Here is a 14,470-nt window from a genome sequence, read left to right as displayed (position 1 = left end):
TGTGGTGTGCATATGTGTATTTGTGTGTACAAGTGTGTGCATGTGTGTGTCCACACACACACATAAGTATGTGTATACCACTTATGTGCTGATGCCTCAGGAGATCAAGTTGTTGGATTCCTCTAGCACTAGAGTTACAAGTGGTTGTGAACCTTCCAACATGGGTCCTGGCAAAGAAAAGCAATTACTCTTAACTGCTGAGCCTCTCTTGAGCCTCTGGGATGCTTTTTTAGCATGCATTTAATACATTTTTACTAGCTTTTGTATCCTAATGTTTTGTAAATCACTGAAGTTTATGATGTTCTCTGTGCTCCAAGTTTTCCACTTGCTCCGACTTTTCTCCAGCCTGTTACCACACACCTTTTCACAATAACTCTTTGTGATCTTTGTGATATTAGCTGTCATATCTCTTTTTTTCATCTCTCATTTTATTTCTTTCAAAACTTTTTTCATCATTGTTCTATCCAAAAGTTTGTTGATTTAATTTTTTAAATAAAGTGTTCTACTGTTCTTTTGTATGATTTTTTGGTCTCTTCACTTATTTCTCAATTTATTAATTCATTCCTTCTAATCATTTTGAATTTGGTTTGTTTTTTTCTGAGTCCTTCAGATATATCAGTATGTTGTTTATTTGCAATGCTCCTTTTTCACATAGATATATTTATTTGTCAAGTCTCGGCTGTGCAACACCAAATGTAGTATGTTGTTTCTTTGTTGATTTTGAAAATTTTTTTGAATTTCCCTTTGGTTGTCTTCAATGTCCCCTTGTTCATTAAAATGCTCTGTGTTTAGTTTCCATATTGTTGACTCTTTTTTTGTTGTTTTGTTTTTGTTTTTTTGTTTTTTCAGAAAACACACTGGACACTTTACATATCTTCAAAATTGTTCAGACTCATTTTGTGGGCACACCAATGATGCAGCCGTCTAGAGAGAGTTCCACACACTCATGAAAGGAATGCATCCTTGTATCTTCTGGGAAGAGTATTCCATGGTTGAGGCTAGTTTAGCTAGTGGTAGAAATGTGCTCTGATGTTCTTTAGTGGAGTTCCAGTCTGCAGGATCTGCCCCTTATTGGAAATCAGGTGTGGAAATCTTCTACCCTTATTTTTATTGGAGCTGATCTATCTCTTTAGGTCCAGTGGTCATGACAAAACAGTAGGTTGGGCTGGAGTGGCAGCAGGCACCTAGGCGGTCCTCTTCTGCTGTGCTGGCTCATGCTAAGAGGTGAGAGACTCTCAGCAGGCAGATTTCCTCTAAGCCTGCCTTGGCACATGCATGCATCTGAGGGTGCAGTAACCCTGATCAGAGACTCTCTCCCCACAACTCCTTCCATCACTGCACATATTGGGGGAGGATAGCCAAAGCCGCCACTGAGTTCCTCAAGGACAAATGACATGCCGCCAAGAGCAGCACTGCAGCAAAATCCTCTGATATTTCCTCCTTGCTTTGTCACCAATAAGTGTCTGTGCATAAGAAGACATAATGGAATTCATGGGCACTTGTCTTCAGTCCTAGATCAAGTGTGAGTATATATGTGACTAGACACGACCAGGGTCTCCAGTGACTCATGGGCTTCTTCAGGGATGCTCTCTCTACTCAACTCTGGGTGGGATACCCACACCTTACAGTGGAGTCTAGCCAGAAGCTTAGGTTGCAGACACTCCGCTGAAATAAGATGGGCCCTGCCAAGCAGTGTGGTAGAATACCTCTGGAGCCCTGGAGATAGAGGTCTGCAAGAACTTCCTGACTCCTAAAGAAGCCACAGCCCAAAGGATGGCTCACTTCTTAAGTGAACCTTGGGAGTTCACTACAAATGGATCTTTCCACAGAAAGGCTACTTGCTGGGCAGACCCCAGGCTACTACCTAAGTGGGCTGCAAGCCTGAGAGAACTGTGACCCTCTAACTGCTGATGCCACAGTGTCCATTGAAGGAATTTGCTGGAACTGTCTTACTTTTATGTCTGAAAAGTGGAGACTGTCCTCAGCCCCAGTGGGGAGCTAAGTCCCTAGGCATTTCTCTTACTCTCCCACAATCCCAGGCCTCTGAACCTCTTCAGATTGTGATGTCTTCCTTGCTAATTGCCAGTAGTTTCCTATTCATTCACTTCAAATGCAGCCACACGCTTGACAGGCGATCTAAGTGCTGGGCTCTTTTATCCTGCCTGCCACCCAGGATCTGCTCATTACCATCACCCAAATTATTCAACTACTTTATATTTTTGAAATAAGATGAAAATTTTAATTTAAACAAAATTAACAGTCACTAAGTTGAGTGTTAAATAAAAGCTAAGAAGACAGGGAGTGTTCCACTAATTTTTTCTTTACTCTTTTAAGAATCCACGAATCTCGTGTATCTGAGAAAAGTTTGCCTAAATTTTCCAAAATAAAATTACCTCAGGGTTCCAACCACACTTTTTTTTCAGGCATGGATCATTTAAATCTAAAATGACTACTTCAGAAAACTTTAAGCAGCTACAGGGATTTAATAATAAAAAAAATCCCTTTTCCCTGCCAACACAGCATTGTATTGTAATATGAAATTGTCACATACAAAAAGGTAGCTGTTTCCTCATCTGCTTTCATGCAAAATCGATTCCAGCCAGGAGATCTGATAGCTGTATAGGGCAGACCCTACAACCCAAACTGTACCCCAAGACGCCATTCTATAATCGAACATGTGCTATCCATAGCCCTAAACTTACATCCCTGGAAAATATTTGTTTAGACTAAATCAGGAGTCCCTGATGGCATTGAAGTCATATTGGCTTTTGGTTGAGATGTTGAGACGGGGTGGCGATGATAATATATTCTGTAAAGTGTCTAAACCTAACAACGAATTCTGTTTTCTCCATGCCTTGCCATAGAGGGAGAAGCTGCTGAGAGAGCCCAAGATTCTTAACCTACCGAGCAGAGAGTATAACACGGTAATCTCTAAGGTGACCTCCAATAATGTGCCCCTATTATGTGACATGGGACCATAGAACCTTAGAACAAATGTATTTCTGTACCCGATATGTCACTCTCTGTGTGGTGGTGGCTCATACGCCTGATTTTAGCCAGAGAGATAGTACCTAGTGCTGTGGGCGTGATGAGGGGCCTGAAAGGTGGTAACGAGGAGCCAGAAGTCATTAAGGTGTGCAATGTTGCTCATTTAGCTCAGGGAGAACAAGGAATATAGAAGCTTGAAAATGAGTAATGAAAAACAAATTTAGGTATGGTATCTGATAAATTAGTAAACTGGTCACAGCCAGTCTGAGTATATATCAACGGAAATATCACAAACTGAAGTGCTAAAAGCAAAACAAATAAAAACAAGGAAAAAATAACCACAAAGAACATCTAAAAACACTGGAAAAATTCAAAATAGAGATTTACGTTAGATTTTATGCTACCCAGGAATCTTTTTTTTTTTAATTAAAAAACTTGCATTTTCTCATGCTGGAAGCTGGAAGCAAGGTGCAGTTCCCCTTGACAACATTTCTAGTACTGTCCTCCATCTCAGCTCTTCAGTATGATGGATGCAGGTATGTTTTATCCAGCTGCCTCGTGCTGCCCTGTGTCCTGTTTGGCTCATCCCACTGAGCCTCATACCCCTCATGGACTATGCTTTAAAAACACTATGTAGATCTCCCTTCAGACACTGTGTTTGTAAAACTGCCCTGATCCAAATGCACATATCAATCCACAGCGCTTTCTCCTTTGTAACCACATGCTGGCTGGGCTTGTATATTCAGGTTGCCTTCCTCACCAGCTCTAATGCATCGAGTCCCCTTTTAAAGATCTGTGAGTAAGCTATTCCTTTACTCAGGGATTCTTATACGCGTGCTCCATCTAACTAACCCTCTGAATCTTTTTTTCTAACCAAAACCAGAGCACAATTCTAGAGGCACCATTCTGACCTTAGAACCCAGCACATAGGCCCTGACACCTAGCCAAACAAGATGAAGACCTAATCCATCAAAGACCTAGTTCATATGGGAAGTTCTTAAATGTACTAGTAGCCTGTTTTTTGTTTCTATAATATTACTCTTCACTAACGGTTTTTCCTAACCAAAGTGTGTCAATCAGGATGCAGTGTGTGTGTGTGGTGTGTGTGTATGTGTGTGGAGTGTGTGTGTGTGTGTGTGTATGTGTGTGTATGTGTGTGTATGTGTATGTGTGGTGTGTGTGTATGTGTGTGGGGTGTGTGTGTATATGTATGGGATGTGTGTGTATGTGTGTGCATGTGTGTGTTATGTGTGTGTATATATGTGTATGTGTGTATGCGTGCATGTGTGTGTATGTGTGTGTGCACATAAAGGTCAAAGAATGGTAAGGGTCAGGGCTGCATGATTTGGGCACATTTCCTTTGCAACCACTGGCTGGAAATGCAAACTTTCTGCTCAGCTTTGAAGAGCACCCTTGGGTTCTCTGGGGGGTTTACTTGCAACATGAGTAGCTGTGCTAATTCCTGGTCGAGACTTTCAAACAAGAAAATGTAGAGATGAAGAAGTGCTACTATGAGCACGTGGTGGGGGCATGATGTATAAATGAAATAAATTAAAACCCTGAAATATGTATGTCGACAAAAACAGAACATCAAAATATACAGGAAGAAAACAGCCAGAACTGCAAAGACAAATGCACAATTACGGTGAGGATTTCAATACCCCCCAGTACTGATTAATAGATCAAGCAAGAAGAAGATCAGTAAAGACATAGTGGGCAAGAACTGAGTTATTAGTCACTTGATGTACCTGACCCTGACACATCAGCTTCTCTAGCAGAGCTCTCCTCTGGCTCACTAGGAGCACTCACCCAGTAAGCCCACAATAAGCTATGGTAACCTCACCAGGCAAACAGTGGAAACCAGAGCCTGTCTGTTGTCAGAACACAGGAGAAGTAAGCAAAGAAAGAAAATTCCCTAATATTTGGAAATTCAAGAGCACACTTTAAAATGGTGCGTGAGTAAATCTTTAAACATTTTAAAGCAAATTACTTTTAAAATAAAACTTTTCCAAATTTAAGGTATGAAGTACAAGCAATACTTAGAGAAGATTTTATGGCATTGAATGCATGTGTTATAAAGAGATTTTAAAGTCAGTAATCTGTTTCCAAGCTAAAGCTGAAGAGAGCAGGGAGAGAGATTTCCAGAATTGAAGCAGAAGTCTATACGGTTTAAAGCAGAACAATGAAAAAGATTAGGGAAACCTAAGATGGTGCTTTGAAAAGATCAATGAAATAAATAAGCCCAGGACCAATTATCAAGAGAAAAGTTTAAAGAAGATATAAGTTGCCAATATAAAAAGCCAATGAAGGGGCCATCGCCACTGACCCGACATATGTTATAATGATAAGGAAGCACTACTGTGAATAATTTCATGAAAACATAAAATTAATCAATTCCTGCAAACTTAAAAGTTACCAAAGCACAAAAGCAGAAATAGCTTACATAACACTTCAGGTATTAAATACATGTCATCAGCAACTTCTCACTAATAACCTTACAAAAAATGCTTAGCTTTGCAAATTTCATTGATAAACTTCACCAAGAATCTATCTTAGTTAGAAATTAACCAGCTTTCCATTATCCCTCAAAAAACAGAGCAGAAGTGTTCTCTTTAACTTATTCCAGGTAATGCTGGCCCCTGACCATCAAAAGAAGATGGATACACAAGACAACAGGAAAGCATTAGGTAGGTCAGCATCTCTCTAATCACAGACGTCTTTACCAAATGGGATTCAGTAATGTATGTGAAAAGTTATGCCCCAACCCAGTAAACTTTATTGCAATTATGCAACATTTAATTGTTCAGCATTTAAGGATAAATCTTTGTAACCTACTATATCAACATATTAAGAAGAAAATCATAAAATCAGGTCAAACTGGTCTTTTAACAGAACTCTATCATGTAGCTTATGACTCCTAACAAGCTATAAAGGAAAACTTTCTCAACTTATAAATAGCATATATAAAACTAATAGCTAAGATCTCACCAAATAATAAGAAAAATGAGTACTTTCTTCTGAAGAAATAGGTAAAAGATGCCCTTTCTTGTTACTCTTAGTCAACATTGTAACTTTAGATCTTAGCTAGTGCAATATGTTAGCAAAAACATGATAATGATATAAATCAGGAAGAGAAAAATGAAACCATTTATCACATGACATGGTAATAATAAAAAAATCTCCCAAATTAACAATGTAACAAAATTACAAGGCACAAAATTGATATAAATGTTTTCCTACACAGTAGCAATAAACTACTAGGTACTGAAAACCTTGGTATGTGCCATAATCTGTCTTACCAAAGGAACAAATAGTTAAGATAGAGAAAACCTGGTAGACTTCTCACAGATCTTCTCTTCTCTCTCTGTTCCCCCAGATCCAATCCCCCAGTCTTCTCCCCAGCCCTGCAGGAAAAGACCTGATACAGCCTTCCCTGCTCCCTGCTCCCAGACCCTTAGCCCCGGCAGGGACTCCCTACTAAACCAAGAGCTGATTCTCCCAAAGCAACAAGTAGGCTGAAGGCAAACCCACACCTCTCCTACTTCTGAGGCCCAAACCCCAAGTCTCATCCCCAACTCTGGAGAAGGAAACCTCCTGTGATCTCTTTTTGCTCTCTGACTCCATGACCAACATATCACACAGACCTTCTCCTCCAACCTTCACTCCCTCAGATCATCCCAGTATCCCAGCCTCCAACACCAGCAGGCTTTGTGAACACACTAGCTGAGTAGACTAGGGAAACAGGTAACACACAGCCATCACATGCTCAAAAATATCCAGAGAGGAGACAGAAACCAAGCAACAAAATACCCACCCAGCAAAGACAAACCCAGAAACCAACACTTAGAGCTCCGATCGTCCCAAACCCAGATACCAGCAGAAAAACAGTAAATACAAACTAGGGTAATATGTCTCCACTAGAGCTCAGCTATCCTATCACGTCAAGCTCCGAGTATTCCAACATAGTGGAGGCACAAGAAAAAAAGACTTTAAAAGCAAATATATGAAGATAATAGAGGTCCTTAAAGAGGAAATGAATAAATGCCGTAAGAAAATCCAACAAAACGCAAATAAGTAGAGAAAATGAATAAATCCCCCCTTTAAAAAAAAGCCAAGAAAACACAAATAGTTGAAGAAAATGAATAAAGCTGTTCAAGACTTGAAAATGAAAATAGAAGCAATAAAAAAAAACTCACCAACTGAAAGACTCCTGGAAACAAAAGATTTTTGGAATTCAAACAGAAACTATAAATGCAAAATTCACCGGAAGAACACAAGAGATGGAAGAGAGAATTCCAGGCATTGAACATATGATTTTTGAAAAGCTAATAAATTGATCAAAGAAAAGGTTAAGTAAAAATAATTTCTTACCTCCTAAAAAAATATAGGAAATCTGGGACACTATGAAGAGACCAAACCTAAGAATATTAGAAATGGAGGAAAGAGAACCATCCCAGTTCAAAGTAACTTTTTTCAACACAATTATAGAAGAAAACTTTCCTGAGCTAAAAAAAAAAAAAAAAAAAAAAAAAGATACAAGATAAATACAGAACACCAAATACAAGGCATCAGAAAAGAGAGTCCTCTCACCACTTAATAATCAAAACAATAAACACGCAGTACAAAGTAAGAATACTAAAAGCTGCAAGGGGTTAAAAGCAGCTAACATGCAATATAACACCTATTAGATTTACCCTTAAATTCTCAGTGGAGACTCTAAAGGCAGAAAAGGCCAGGACATAAGAGACCACCACAGATGTCACTCCAGAGTACTATCCCCAGACAAACTTTCAATAGACAGAGAAAACAAGATATTTTGTGATAAAAATTTAAACAATATCCTTCTACAAATCCAGTCCTGCAGGTGCAAGAAGGAAAATTCCAACCTAAGGAAGTTAATTGCACCAATGAAAACACAGGAAATAAATAATTTCACATCTGAAAAAAATCAAAAGAACGAAAGCACACATTCACACAACACCACTTCCACCACTACCACAACTACCACCAGCAAAAATAAGAATCAACAAACTCTGCTCATTGATAATCTCATAATATCAATAGTCTCAATTCTCCAATAAAGAGATATGGAATGACTGAATGGATGTGAAAACAGGATTGATCCTGCTGCTGTATCTAAGAAACATACCTGAACATCAAGAATAGATATCACGTTAGGTAAAGGAAGAAAATAGATATTCTAGTCAAGTGGACCTAAAAAGCAAGCTGGAATAGCAATTTTAATATCTGATAAAATAGACTTCAAATCCAAGCTAATCAAAAGAGATAGAGAAGGACATTACTTCTTTAACAAAGGAAAAAATCACCAAGAGGACATTGCAATTATTTACATCTATGTCCTAAACATAAGATCCTACTTTAAAGGCATATATGCCACAAAATTTAGAAATCTAAGGAAAATGGACAATTTTCTTGATCAATTCCACTTGCCGAAATTGAATCTAGACCAGATAAACAAATTAAATAATCCTATTTCTCTAATAGAAATAGAAGCAATCATTGAAAGTCTCCCCCCCCAAAAAAAGTGCAGCGCCAGATGGTTTCTGCTCAGAATTCTACCAGCCCTTCAAAGAAGAGCTAATACTGAAACTCTTCAAGCTACTCCAAAAGATAGAAATGGACAGAACATTACCAAATTCATTCTATGAGTCCACAATCACGTTGATACCTAAACCTCACAAAGACCCAGCAAAAATGGAGAATTTCAGGCCAGTTTCTCTTATGAACATAGATGCAAAAATACTCAATAAAATACTCACAAAATGAATACAAGAACATATCAAAGATATCATTCACCATGACCAGGTATGCTTTATTTCAGGCATGCAGGGATGGTTTAATATACGGAAATCCATTAATGTAATCTATCAATAAACAAACTGAAAGAGAAAAACCACATGATCGTTTCCTTAGATGGAGAAAAAATCATTTGACAAAATCCAACACCCATTCATATTTAAAGTGTTGGAGAGATCAGGGATAAAAGGCACATGCCTAAACATAATAAAGGCTATATACAGCAAGCCAATAGCCAGCATCAAATTAAATGGAGAGATACTTAAGGAAATTCCTCTACGATCAGGGACCAGACAAGGCTGACTGCTGTCTCCTTATCTCTTCAATATAGTTCTTGAAGTTCTAGCCAGAGCAATAAGACAACAAAAAAAGGGAACATTCCTTCATTGCTGGTGGGAATATAAACTTGTACAACCACTTTGGAAATCTATCTGGCGCTATCTCAGAAAACTGGAAATAGGGCTTCGTCAAGAGTCAGCTATTCCACTCCTTGGAATATACCCAGAAAATGATCCACCACACAGCAAGGACATATGCTCAACCATGTTCATAGCAGCCTTATTCATAATAGCCAGAACCTGGAAACAGCCTAAATGTCCCTCAGTAGAAGAATGGACAAAGAAATTGTGGTACATTTACACTGTGGAATACTACTCAGTTATAAAAAAACAAAAAACAAAAAAAACAAAAAAACAAAAAAACAAGGAAATACAGAAATTTATGGAAAAATGGATGAAATTAGAAATGAACATAATGAGTGAGTTAACTCAGAAACATAAAGACTCACATGGTATATACTCACTTATAGTTGGACACTAGCCCAAAAGGGATGTCTCATGAAAGACTTCACTTACCAGGAGATTGGGATAGATGTGAAGACATCCCACTGGGACTCTACTTTATTCAGAGATGGGAAAAGGACCTGAATAGACATATTTACAAAGTGAAACACAGGTGATTTTTATATATAAGTGTATAAAAATATAAGACTGTAAATCAAACTGCAACACAATAGCTATACATACAATTTTCATGTCAGAACTACTATCAAACAAACAGAAAAGAAGTAGAGTGAAAGTGTGGGGGAAAAGTTGAGAAGTTTCTTCTACCATGTAAATCCCCAATCATACCACACAGCCAACCTCCTGCCAAAGGCAACTGGGACAACCAAACGAAGCACAGACAGAAACTTCTGAAGCCAGGACATCAAGTAAACTACTCTCTTATGTAATATTATTGTCTCAGGTATTTTACCGTGTGACTGAAAGCTGATTAATACAAAATGTGTATTTGAAGTAAGTTAATGATAGCAATATTAGAGCACATTAGAATATGGTACTACATAAAAACATGTATATGTATTTTTATATGTGTAGATCCATAACTAACTACAACTGTGCTTCTATGTATTTGTATAAAGTTCAGTTATTTATACGTGTATATTGAGTTGGAGACACCAAGTTTTAAAAAGAATGCAGATGAATGTAAGTGTTTGGGCAGAACTGGGAGTGTAGAAACTTGGGTCTTTCTGGAAAGCAATCTCACTCTGCTTAGTGAAATCATGAATTTTTATGTCTCCATCCTCCTAGAGAAGATTACATCCCCAAGAAACTGTAAAAAAAATCCTACAAGAAGTATGTATGAGCAGATAGTTTCCTAGTGGTAATTGAAGTCAGAGGTTTGTGTATTTACAAGTAGAGGGAATAAGTACAGTCATCATAGGTACTTATTATGGAAGGCCACAAAGCAGTAGAAACTGTGTCGTATATACATGGACCAATGTGGTTAGCCCTTTAAAACAAAACTTGCATGAAAACATCTTTTTAAAAACAAAAAAGAACCCGAATGAGATTAGTAACTAAATTGCAAACTGTTTAAGCAAGTCTAAGTCCTCCTATGTGTATATATGCACACATATAGTACATGCACACATAAAGTAGTTCACATACATGTGAACAAGTGCTGAAAGTGTGATTATGTGATAGCTTTGACTTGAACTATTCTGCAAAAGCCCAAATGTCAAAGACCTATGCTACTACTGGGAGACTGGAGCCTTTAGAAGGCAGGGGCCTAAAGGAGGAAGCTGGGTCAGGTCACTGTGGCCACACCCTGGTTACCCTGGTTTCACTCTGTGCTTCCTGGACATGATGAAAAGAAGAGCTTTGCTATGTCCCATGTTCCCACCTCACTGCAAACCCAAAGTGACCGTGGACCAAACCCTCTGAAACCATGAGCCAAACCAACCTTTCTTTCTTTAAGTTGTTTACCTCAAATAACTTGTCACGGCAATGGCAAGTTAATGCAAGTTAACGTACAGATGGATTTATGACATGAAAAGAGTGGAGAGTTGCAATAAGCAGATAAGGTAGAGATAAAAAAAGGGCACACATTGATGTGTTTATTTGATTAACTTTTCCGACTTAGATTAGCAACCAGAACCAAAAAACAAAATAAAATACAGACTATAGATATGTTAAACCTTTCAGTTTTTAAGTCTGAAAACTGAGTCTCTGGGAAGTTAAGCTGTCCTAGTTTTCTTTCTGTTGCTGTGATAAAACAATAGTTGGAGGAAAGCTACCTCTGTGAGAAAGTATTTATCTCAGCTCACGGCTTGAGAGGATTCAGTCCTTTGTGGTCCAGAAGGCTTGGCAGCAGGAGAATGATGCATATCACTATGCATCAGCAGTCTGGAAGAGAGAGTGAACAGAGATCGGGGTCAGGCTGTTAAATCTCAAATCCTAACCCCACTGACATACTTCCTCCAGCAAGGATCCAGCTTCTAAAGGTTTCGTAACCTTTGCAAACAATACCACCAGCTTGTGACCAAGTTTCTAAATACAGGATCCTGTGGGGAACAGTTCACATTTAAACTACAGCAGCTAATTAGTGGCTATTACAACACAAAACTGAATATATAGACCATTTCGAATTAGGCTTTAAGCAAAGGATGTAATTACACTAGTTTTACAATGAAGCCCAGTTGTTTAGGAGTTAAGATGTTTTATAGGTTTTACATTGACAATGACAAGATGTGATGGAGACTGGGTTACATTCAGAATTTTAGACGCACCAAGATAGGAAAGATGTTTTCCTCAAGGCTGTCAAATATGAATAGCCAAAACACTAACATTTATAAAATTCCTGTTTGTTTTAATGGTTCTTCTTGCTATAGGTGGTTTATTATATATGTGTGTAATAATACAAATGCATATGTAAAAAATAAAAAATGTTTTAAAAAATCATTGCGGTTGGGTATGCTGTTAATATGGCTGCCATATATTTTCAACCGATCTATCTTCAGCATGGACTTCACATTGTGGCCATCTTAGGCTTGGTGTCTCCTCTTTTTATTCTTTGTTCCCACCTCATCCCATGTGTTTCTGGACAGAACGGATGTCACAAACCCTTCACAACCACTAATCAGGACGAAGCCAGCCATCTGACCCAAGAACATCCAACTCCCAAGGAGCTGAACACTGAATGGAAACTGGTAAGAGTAGCTGGCAGTTTAACCCCCGCAGGCCGCTCTGAGACCCTGTGTTCAGAGGCAGGAAGCAAGTTCTCCATGCTTCTCAGTCCGCTGCTCTGCTCTACAGAGCACTGTACAGACCGACCATGCCCCCTTCAGCAGGTTTTTATTCATTAAACTAATTGTTGTATATTATGCTGTGTGAAAGTGATTTGTTAATTACAAAATACTTCAAACATTAAATAAGCAATTCTCTTATGTGGCTGAGCCACAGAGGAAGCTAGATGGTCCGTGTTTGCTGAAATAGATTTCTATGAAATTCTGATTATATAAGAAGTGTGGCTTCTTATTATATAGATAACGGAGGAATTCAAATCCATCTCACTCATCAGTCATTGCAAGAAGATATTCCAATGGCTTCATGTTCACTGAGTGCTAAGATATCTGGACTTACCTGAATCTGAAAGCCTGTAGCATCTTTCTGTCTTTTCTCCTCCTTTCACATAAATCATATGACATAGCTCTTGGTAGATATCTTGTAGGCAATGGTGCAGTATTTAATAGTTAATCATATATTTTCTTGGAAAAAATTTAAATACTTTCTCTTTTTTAAACTATTGAAATTCTGCCCATTTGGGTTTTGCTATAGACATTAATAAAGAGATGAATAAATACATTAAAAAATAAAATGTTGCCATAGCTACATAGAACATAAATCATAATTGCACAAATGCATATGTTGTTTTGTTTCATGGAACTCAAAATATTTCATGTATCATATCACTTAACTCTTGACGTCCCAATGAAACTGGTAGAATCCTTCAGTATTTAGCACCTTTTCCTTCATGGTCCAAACATTGTACACACACACACACACACACACACACACACACACACGTATGCATAACCTCCTTAAATCATATGAAATAGGAAGAAGAGGAGAAGCAATTTTATTTTACAATAATGGAAATGGGCTCAAGACAGGTGCTAACTTGTCTGCTGCCAAACTGCAATCTGGCCAGGCAGATAGATACTATTATACTCAAAGTATCTCCTGTAAAACCACTTAAAGAAGTCCTGAGAATTAAAGCACAAACAGGAGACAAATTTGATGATCAGCTCAATCTGACACTTCTCTCAGCCTCCTCTCTCTCCTGGCTTGGAGCAGAGGGTAGCCTCTCTCCTTTCTACGTTGGCTTTCATTCCACTATATAAAGTGTTTGTCCAAACATGAGGTAGGGAAGTGTGGGGAAAACTGTATGCTTTGTCACAGGTGACAGCAGTCTTGGCGGGCTTTACCCTTGGACACACCACGGATACTCCCTTAGATTAACCTTGTGATAGACTGAGTGGAGCCATCCTGGGCCTGGAATTCAGGAAGCTGACCTGGGGACTCCACCTGGACTATTGTGTTTCTAATTGACCCTCAATGGGAGAAGGAGACCGCCCTTCGCAGGTGACCCAGAGAGGAGGAGAGAAGAGAACAACAGCAGGTTGAGACCGGGCTTGAGTGCACAGGGATCAGATCAGCGAGCAGGTTGGACCTGCACGCAGACCAGAGACATCTAAGGACCCGTCCCATGGAACGGATACCGGAAGGTTCACTCTTTTTTCCCCTTAGCCTTTTTTCCCTCTTGTGTAAGCTAGTTGGGTTGTATAATAAAGTTTATTTGTTAAAAAAAAAAAAAAAACAAAGCCTACAGGGAAGTGTTGCCTAAGTCCACTTCAGTTGCTTCCCTCTGTCTGTAAAAGCCCTGCCACTTCTGGGTCTCACTGTCCCAATGTGTGTGTGTGTGTGTGTGTGTGTGTGTGTGTGTGTGTGTGTGTGTATGATGTCTAAATTCTTCCTTTTAAATCTGTGGTTGCTGACTGAAATTTGGGAAGAAAAGTATGGAATTATAGGCCAGAAACTTGCCAAGCTCCTTCTGACTCAAGGGTGAATCCTCTGGGTCAAAGTAACGGACAGTGAGGACAAACAAGAGAAGAATCCTTGCTGCTTTAGTTTCATCTCACAAGCCACGGAATCTGAAGATCAGTGAGCTAGCAAGGTGCAATGAAGTTCTCATCATTAACTGGTGGCATCATCTCTCTGTGCTTCTCTTCTAGACAGTGGTCCTCGCTTTTCCACATCTAGAATATCTTATTTTACATAATCATTTGGAGAGAACTCAGCAAAAACAAACAAACAAACAAAAA

General features: G+C 38.7%; 1 protein-coding gene across 3 annotated transcripts in view; it reads right to left on the bottom strand.

The window, feature by feature from the left end:
- The window catches only part of LOC311582556 (uncharacterized protein), a 206,122-nt gene that overhangs the window by 4,833 nt on the left and 186,819 nt on the right, over positions 1 to 14,470 (bottom strand). For 2 of the 3 annotated variants that reach the window (XR_014774140.1, XR_014774141.1), the window contains exon 5: positions 11,174 to 11,492. The exons of the other annotated variant lie outside the window; for it this stretch is intronic. The gene's annotated coding sequence lies outside the window, so the exon portion shown is untranslated. Of the gene's footprint in view, positions 1 to 11,173; positions 11,493 to 14,470 lie in introns of those variants that run through there. 3 annotated transcript variants of the gene reach the window in all.

The sequence above is a fragment of the Acomys minous genome, assembly GCF_964271855.1.
Source record: "Acomys minous genome assembly, chromosome: 14".
Classification (NCBI taxonomy): domain Eukaryota; kingdom Metazoa; phylum Chordata; class Mammalia; order Rodentia; family Muridae; genus Acomys; species Acomys minous.
This window is presented reverse-complemented; position numbering and strand designations above follow the sequence as displayed.